Here is a 6,855-nt window from a genome sequence, read left to right as displayed (position 1 = left end):
TTTTCCCAACTTGACGTATCTAACTTCACTTCCGTCACTACACGCTGGAGGATACCAACATAAATTCTCTACCCCTCTCAGATTACACGTTTGGTCAGCTGGTTCAGATTTACTGGGACGGCTTACGGGCAGTGGAACGGAGAAAACTTACTAAAAAGTCATTTAGTTTTTTTCATAGCTCACGGAAGGATCACAACCAACAAAGGTAAGCGGATACTTATTTGTATTAGAACAGCGGATCTTTATTTTTATTATTATTAGGACAAAAGAGGACCAAGAACGTCTGGGGGATCACCTGTTTTAACCGTTTACACTACTACTACATAGTGATGTGTCATTCAGTCAGTAAACACTAAAATGATGTCACATAGGGTGCGCTTAACATTGCAATTCGTACGGTCATGACGTTAGTAAATCATGCACATGCCATAAATTACTAGAAAAATTATGAATTTCGATGTATGAACTTGAAAAGCAAGAAATAAAAATATTTTTCCTCTTCATTTTGATTTAGGGTTCTCCACCCAATTCGCCCACACGTAAAAAAAACACGACCTCCCTGATATAATTGAACTATCGAGGTTTACGTTCTAATTTAGATGATAACAAAACTGTGATTGCTTCCTACCATCCTATATGTCTTTCCTCACAGGAAACGTTTCTGAAACCTGCCAATACAGTTACCTCTCGGTGGTTTTCTTTGTACAGAAATGAAAGGGGCCCAGCAAGGCCAAGCGTGTTAAGGCGTGCGACTCGTAATCCGAGGGTCGCGGGTTCGCATCCCAGTCGCGCCAAACATGCTTGCCTTTTCAGCCGTGGGGGCGTATAATGTTATGGTCAATCCCACTATTCGTTGGTAAAAGAGTAGCCCAAGAGTTGACGGTGGGTGGTGATGACTAGCTGCCTTCCCTCTAGTCTTACACTACTAACTTAGGGACGGCTAGCACAGATATCCATCGAGTAGCTTTGTGCGAAATTACAAAACAAACATGAAATGAAAGGCTGTGTAATGGACGAATGCATGGAGGGGTGACACTGTTGGTTGATCAGCATCTGCCCACTTTGTCTATGCCATTCGACACACCCTTGGAGGTCGTAGCCATCCGTGTTTCCTTCGGTCAAACCATCACTGTTTGTTCTCCCTACCTGTTGCCTGGAGAGGCATATGATCATATGATTATCCTGGCTGACTTTAATGGACATCATCTCCTCTGGGGAAGTGCTGATATTGATAGGAGGGGTCGCTCTGTAGAGGGTATGCTCTCTGATTACAACCTTTCTCTTTTCAATACTGGTTCTTCTACTTATTTCCATGCACCTAGTCAGTCCTTTACTGCTATTGATCTCTCAATTTGCTCCCCTTCATTATTCTCCCATTTTTCATGGAGGGTTGACAATAATCCACGAGGCAGTGATCATTTTCCTGCAATCTTGAGAGAGACTGGCCGTGGTCGATGCACCTGACCCGCGTGCTCTGGTGGAAGCTGGATCAAGGAAACTAGCCCTCTTTCACTGCTCTCGCAAAGCTTGATCTTGACATCATTTGTAAGCCATCAATAGACGACTGTGTGGCAGCAGTAACTGACTGTATTATACAAGCAGCTGCTCAGTGTATTCCAAAAACATCGACACTTTTTCCACGATTTCCTCGTCCATGGTGGAATCCTGGTTGCCACATGGCACAGAAGGCTTAACAACAGGCCTGGGATACTTTCCGTCGATATCCCACACTCTCAAACTGCATTGCTTTCCAGCGGACCTGTGCACATGCTCGGTGGGTAAGACGCCAAAGCCAGAAGGAATCTTGGATAAATTTCCCAACCGGCATATCTTCTACCACCAGTTCCAAAGTCATATGGGAAAAGATTCGAAAGGTCAGTGGGCAATATACTTCTGTCCCCCTCTCGATCTTGCTCTCTCATGGCCAGGAAGTCGTTGATGTCTGGAGCATCGCCGATACTTTAGGTGAAAGCTTTTTCCAGGTATCTAGCACTTCTGCTTGTTCCTCCACCTTCATGGCCATCAAGACTCAGGAAGAGCAATTACCTCTTTCCTTTCGAGCTGATTGTCTCTATGACTATAATCGTCCCTTTACACTGATAAAACTTAATCTGGCCCTTCATCGGTCTGACAGTACATAAGTTGAACCTGATGATATTCACTATGATATGCTACATCATCTTTCTCCTGCTCTCTTGCTATTCTTCTTATTGGTTTTAACTGGATCTAGCTGGAGAATGTTTTTTTCTCATGCCTGGTACCAGGCTATTGTCCTACCTTTCTCTAAGCCTGGGAAGGATCCCAAGATTCCTTCAAACTACATCCAATTGCTTTAACGAGCTGTCTTTGTAAGACCTTAGAGATGATGGTTAATGCTCGTCTTCTTTGGTTCCTCGAATCAAACAATCTCCTCTCGCCCACCCAGTGTGGGTTCCAACGACAACTCTCTACCATGGACCAACTGATTCGACTTGAAACGTCAATCAGAGAACGACAACATCTTGTATCAATATTATTTGACATATATATGGGTTACATGGCCATTTGCCCATTTTTATTAATTTTTTTAATGGACAGGAGATTCCAAGTTCGTGTGGGTTTGACACTTTCCCATTTTTTTCTACCGGAACATGGAGTTCCTCAAGGCTGTGTTCTGAGTCTCACACTTTTCAGTATAAAAATTAATATCATCACTGAACAACTCTTTTTCACTGATATAAAGGGCTCTGTGTCGACGAATTTCAGATCTCATATCAGTCGTCGAACATGAGGTATAATGAGCGGCAACTACAGACTGCCCTCAATCGTTTACTGAAGTGAACCACGGCAAATGGCTTTAACTTTTCTTTCTTTAAAACCGTTTGCATGCACTTTTTCCGCCAACGGGGTATTCACTCTGATCCTGAACTCTGTATTGGTGAAGTTGTACTGCCTGTGGTCCTTGAGACAAAGTTCTTGTGGCTTATCTTTGACCGTAAGCTGACCTTTATACCACACATCAAGCAGCTACGGGTCAAATGTACATACAAGAGCACTGAACATTCTCCATATCCTCTCTTCTACCACTTGGGAAGTGGATCAACGTTCTATGCTAAAGATATATTGTGCTCTTATTTGATCAAAACTCGACTATGAATCAATGGTCTATGGTTCTGCCAGACCATTGGCCTTAAAGATAATAAACCTTTTCATCATCAAGGGCTTCGGCTCCGCACTAGTGGTTTCTGCACTTTCCCAGTTCAGAGCTTATACATAGAGTCTCATGAACCTTCTTTGCACCTCTACCATTTTCAACTGTCTTTACTATATGCTTCAAAACTTCGTTCCTTACCAAAGCATCCCACTTGGGGTTGTGTTTTCCTTTCTCGGGGGGCCATACTTTTTCAGAACAGATGGTCTGCCATTGCTCCTTTTGGTTTTCGTATCCAGGTGCAGTTGGATGAATTGAGTCTGTCCTTGGATAACATTGCTGTATTCACTGATTAGTCCATCCTACCATGGCTTCTTGCAGTCCCCTATTATGACCTATCTTTACGTCGTCTGAGAAAAGTAGATACTCTCTATTGGAAATACTGTCTGTTATTTGCCGAACATCTTTCGAACCATCCTTTCATTCCTATTTATACAGATGGTTTAAAATCAGATGACTGTGTTGGTTCTGCCATGGTTTGTTGTGGTTCGGTGGTTGCGCGCAGAATTTCCTCTACAGCTTCTGTGTTCACTGCTGAACTGTACGCCATTTCTTTAGCCCTGGATCACATAGAAACTGGAATCGCTTCTCATTGGTTCACACCCTGTTCTCATCGATATTCAAAACCGACTGGCCCATTTCTCTTTAAATGTACTTCTATCCTGTTTTTCTGGATTCCGGGCCACGTTGGTATTCGCGGGAACGAGCTCGCCGACGTCGCAGTTAAGTCTATCTGCTTTAGCACTATCATCGCTGTGCCTGTTCCATACATGGACTTCGGTACTGTATTCAAGGCTCGGCTCCGTGCCAGCTGGCAGTCGACTTGAAGTGAGCAACACGAAAACAAGCTTTTCCACATAAAACTCTATATTGGACTTTAGCCATCTTTCTTCCTTAAGTATCGGAAAAAATAAGTTGTTTTCACTAGACTACGCATTGGTCACAGTGTTTTAATTCATAGTTTTCTTTTATCTGTAACTGATGCACTAGTGTGTAGTTTGTGTAACACTCAGATAACAATGAGCCACATTTTACTTTATTGTCATCGTTACGACTCTTAATGACGGCACCATTTTAAACATGTTCTGTCCCAAGGTTTGTCCAAGGTTTTGGTAATGTTTTTAGTTTTTTAAAGGTCATTATTCTTTTTAATGCCATTTAAGTTTTTTAATTTATACATGACACCTTTTTAATGTGGCTCTTTTTAAAAAAATCACAGTTCATCTACTTCGATTTGAAATAAGAAAATGGTCTTAACATTAAATAACTCGAAACCAGGACTGGAAAGATCAACTTCAGGTGACTAACGCCGCTCTTTGAACTACCCTTTAGTCTACCTGGTGAGTTATTAATAAAAATGTTGCTGCAAGTCTTTTAAAACTTTTATTACTTTACTTTTTGAAAATGGCCATAACATCAAGTAACTCGAATCCAGGACCAGAAAGGCCAACTTCAGGTGACTGACAGAGGTTTTTGTACTTACCTGTTAGTCTTCCTAACGAGTTATGATTATTACAGTTACGCCACAGAAAGTTCTTTACACCTTGAATTACTGTAGTTTTTCTCTTAACGTTGTAGACTAGATGTAAACATTGGTTTTATACTATTTATGTTTTTTAAATATTGTTTTGTTTTACCTTAATTTCCTTTTATGAATTTAACTAAATTTGCTTTTAACTTTTCACCGGATGTTTGGCGCAGATAGCCTAGCTGCTTTGTGTCATAAAACACTAAATCAACCAACTATTTTGATTTTATCTGTTCTTGAGAGAAAACACGTTAGAGAACGCTTCACCAAACATCTAGTTTATTAATATATTTTATGGGTTCAAATCTTTACAAGGATGAAAAGATTACGTATTCAATTTATTATTTTCAGATTAATTTATTGTAAGGAAATTCAAACATCATGGTATAATCCCGAGGAAAATATAGTAACGTTTAATTTTAAAGTACAATAAGAAGAATTTTTAACTGATGATAATACCACACGAAAGGTCTAAACGATGTAATTATTAGAAGTTTCTGTGTGTGTTTTCTTATAGCAAAAACAATATCGAGCTGTCTGCTGAGCCCATCCAGGGTAATCGAACCGCTGATTTTAGCATTGTAAATCCGTAGACTTACCGTTGCACCAGCGGGTAACAATTGCTAGAAGTCAGAATTTACTTGTTTGTTTGTTTTTTGAATTTCGCGCAAAGCTACTCGAGGGCTATCTGCGCTTGCCGTCCCTAATTTAGTAGGGTCAAACTAGAGGGAAGGCTACTCTTTTACCAACGAATAGTGGAATTGACCATCACAATATAATGCCCCCACGGCTAAAAGGGCGACGGGGATGCGAACCCGCGACCCTTAGATTACGAGTCGCCCGCCTTAACCCACCTGGCCATGCCGTGCCCAAGATTTATTTACTGTAAAAGTTATTGTTATTATATTTTAAATTAATTATTCACTCTAGCTGTTTTCTTACTAGATATCAAGGCAAAGATAATTTAGACGCTATTTAATCTTGTACGAATTAGCATTTTTTTAATTTGAAGATTAAGTAAAAATTACTTAAATAATTAATTTGTTTTGGAATCATAGCTAGATTAAATGTTTTGTATCGTAACTGAAACAATTTTATCTTAACGTTTTTATTAAAAATCTATTTATTAGGTTTATTCTATGAGCTAAAAAAGGTGGTTTCAAAAATAAAGTTTGTATAATAGCTATTGTGGGCATAGCGCAGATAGCCTCTTGTTAAGTTTATTCGGAAACACACATAGATACAGATTTACAACGAAATGTCATAATAAATTGATTAATTTATGATTTAGCATATTTTTTATCCAAAGCCATATATGGTCTACTTGCGTATAGCCCTTCTATATTTTGAGCTGATAACCAGATGGAAGTTAGTTATTGATTAAAACTCACCACCAACTCTTGGGCCGCCTTTTAAAAAGTGTTCAGGTATTGACAAAAAAGAAAAAAACCTAAATGCGTTGTTATTACATGTATTTTTATGCCAAAAACAGTTGATTTATTTGTTAGAAATATTGAATTGTCAATTTGAGGAAATCCTGATCTATAGAAAATGATAAAGAGTACTCGGAAAAAAAAAAAGTAGTTTTACTATCGGTAACTGTCGAATCATTGACGAGAATAAGTTACTTTGATGTAAGACAGATTTTAATTGGTTAACGCGATCTAAATTTTCAAGCATTTTATTTCTGTGTATATATTCGTGTGTAATCTGACTAACATTGTCGAACAAAGCTAGTTAGATATTCTTGGATGAATTTTAGTTGGGTAGATAGAACGAAGTAACAATAATAAAACACTATAAAATATCTCTCGATTCATGTATATATATATTGTTTTCATAGTTTCAGGAGTGTTAATAACCCGGATAGGAGATTATGAAACATTTATTTTGCTCAATGGGATGTTTTTTTTTATGCAGGCGACGAAATTTTATTGGTTTACGGAATTAAAATTGGAGGAAAAAGACATCACAGAGGTAAACGACTTAACAGTAACAAAGAACAAAATATATATGACCATCTTCCCACGTTCTTATGAGAAAGACGTTAAAAAACACACATTAAATCTACATCGATCATCGTTGACCCGCTATCTATTGGTGATTTGAAACTGGGTCTTCGATTAACAGTTTTATC

At 38.8% G+C, this 6,855-nt stretch overlaps 1 long non-coding RNA gene across 1 annotated transcript; it reads left to right on the top strand.

Annotated features, from left to right (window-relative positions):
* Positions 1-4,186: 4,186 nt before the first annotated feature.
* Positions 4,187-6,855, top strand: LOC143224097 (uncharacterized). Its single transcript, XR_013013207.1, has 3 exons — positions 4,187-4,285; positions 4,410-4,530; positions 6,639-6,855. It is a non-coding gene; the product is annotated as an uncharacterized LOC143224097 (long non-coding RNA).

The sequence above is a fragment of the Tachypleus tridentatus genome, chromosome 8 (genome assembly GCF_004210375.1).
Source record: "Tachypleus tridentatus isolate NWPU-2018 chromosome 8, ASM421037v1, whole genome shotgun sequence".
In the NCBI taxonomy this organism is placed as follows: Eukaryota; Metazoa; Arthropoda; class Merostomata; order Xiphosura; family Limulidae; genus Tachypleus; species Tachypleus tridentatus.
This window is presented reverse-complemented; position numbering and strand designations above follow the sequence as displayed.